General features: G+C 41.5%; 1 pseudogene; it reads left to right on the forward strand.

Moving 5' to 3' along the window:
* The first annotated feature begins 1,232 nt into the window (after positions 1-1,232).
* LOC106143834 lies at positions 1,233-2,198 on the forward strand (annotated as a pseudogene).
* Positions 2,199-2,424: the final 226 nt, after the last annotated feature.

Here is a 2,424-nt window from a genome sequence, read left to right on the forward strand (position 1 = left end):
TGTGCCCTACATATATGCATATTGATATAAATGTATATTTAATGTTTTATGCATTCATACCAAAGAAGTACTCTTGTAAAAACATAGACAATTTCATATCCAAACTTATTTAAATAGGCTTTATACGCTATTCATTTGAAGTTTACACCATAATATCTTGAAAATCAAATTCTTAAATGTGTACACTATACTTAAACTGAAGATCAAAAGTAATGCTACCCATAGTACATAATACAGCCCATCTCTAAGATGCTCTCCAGCATAGTTAGTTCTTAATACTGTGACTGTGTGTGTCTGCTCAACTATTCCTTACTTTGGGATACTGAGAGAACTTTCCTTGTTTTGCTTTATTTTACCTTGGCCAAATCAGAAATCAAAGTTATCATCATCAACATCAGCACCACCACCATCATCAGTAGCATTATTTTAGGCAGCAGATGGAGGAACAATGGGGGAGTGACAGCTGGGCTGGGGAAGTATTTGGCTACTGAGTGGGCTCCTTGCCTCAAGCCTCTTAGGATTCTGAGCATTGGTCATGTTTGTGTGCAGGCGAAGCTTCTTCAAGCTGCAGAGAAATTCTCAGAGGAGCCAGATCTTGGGTATTGAGGAGGTTCACCTGTTGAAATTTTCCCCTTAAATTATACCCTTTAAAGGTGTTTTAATATGAAATACACCTCAGAGTTTTTAAGATTCCAATTGCATCCTTAAACCATAGGACCAAAGCTCATTTTAAAATCAAAACTTTCAAAATAATTTTGACTTTACTTTTTTTTGTCACTGAGTCACTATTTGTGTTAGCATGGGGCAGCATTATTCAAGTCTGTAATACTGGACAGAATACACTGTCAGGATTTAGGAAATTTCTTGACCTTGAACTTTGGAAGATTTTCTCTGAATATCCAAGATGTGAACCCTACGTTTTCAGGGAAAAAAAAAACCTGATTGAACTATATGTAACTTGCCATCCTCAGATCTCCAGGTAGGGACCTTCCCGTTAGCACAGTCAGGTGGATAGCACATCACTGAGTGGGCTTTAGAGTTGATCAAAACCAGTTACAGATTGCTTTGTTCATTAATAGGCCAAACATGTGTGATTAATATAGTTTCTATGAGATTATTTGGGTCTGGGCAGCCAGAAAATAAATGAGTAGTCTCTTCCTACAACTGTTTATTAGTTCATAAGGTCACATGATGACACTAACCCCAAAGCTTTCTTGGTTTCCTAGGAGACACCCATGAAAATCATCTCCTAGATGAACAACTACACTGGACTGTCAGATTTCACTCTGTTGGGATTTTACAGTCAATTCAAACACCCTGCTCTGCTTGCTGTGGTCATATTTGTGATTTTCCTGATGACCTTGTCTGGCAATTCCCTCCTGATCCTTCTGATACTCTCTGACACCCGCCTCCACACACCCATGTACTTTTTCATCAGTCAGTTGTCCCTCATGGACATGATGTACATTTCTGTCACTGTGCCCAAGATGCTCATGGACCAGGTCCTGGGAAGTCACACGATCTCAGCTGCTGCTTGTGGGATGCAGATGTTTCTATACCTGACATTAGGAGGTTCAGAATGTTTCCTTCTGGCTGCAATGTCTTATGACCGCTATGTGGCCATCTGCCATCCACTCCGTTATCCTGTCCTCATGAACCGCAGGGCGTGTCTCCTCCTGATGTCTGCTTGCTGGTCCCTGGGATCCTTGGATGGCTTCATTCTCACTCCTATCACCATGACCTCCCCATTCTGTGGATCTAGGGAAATCCATCACTTCTTCTGTGAGGTCCCTGCTGTGATAAAACTCTTCTGCTCAGGTACCTGGCTCTATGAGACCCTCATGTACATTTGCTGTGTGCCCATGCTTCTCATCCCTGTGACAGTCATCTCAAGCTCCTACTCCTTCATCCTCCTCACAGTTATCAGGATGAACTCGGCAGAGGGCAGGAAGAAGGCCCTTGCCACCTGCTCCTCCCACATGACCGTGGTCATCCTCTTCTATGGTGCTGCTATCTACACCTACATGCTCCCTGCCTCCTTCCACACTGCAGAGAATGACATGGTGGTGTCTGTGTTTTACACGATACTCACCCCTCTGTTGAACCCACTAATCTACAGTCTTAGGAATAAGAGTGTCATGGAGGCTCTGAAGAAATTATTGGGTATGAAACCCCTCTTTCATGAAACAGTGAAATAAGTAATTTAAAACGAATAGCTGCTTTCTTTTCCTTTACACATCTGCTCTTCTAGGACTCTTATGTCATTTATGTGATGCTCACAGACTTGACAACATGATGCTCTCATCAGATACTTTTATTTTGTAGTAAAGTTGACTTGGTGCCTTTTACTTTGCTGAAATGTTTCATTAGGAAGAGACGCTGACTCATTGAATTAGGTTTCCTGTGTGTAATGACACAATTGTA

The sequence above is a fragment of the Microtus ochrogaster genome, chromosome 7 (assembly GCF_000317375.1).
Source record: "Microtus ochrogaster isolate Prairie Vole_2 chromosome 7, MicOch1.0, whole genome shotgun sequence".
In the NCBI taxonomy this organism is placed as follows: Eukaryota; Metazoa; Chordata; class Mammalia; order Rodentia; family Cricetidae; genus Microtus; species Microtus ochrogaster.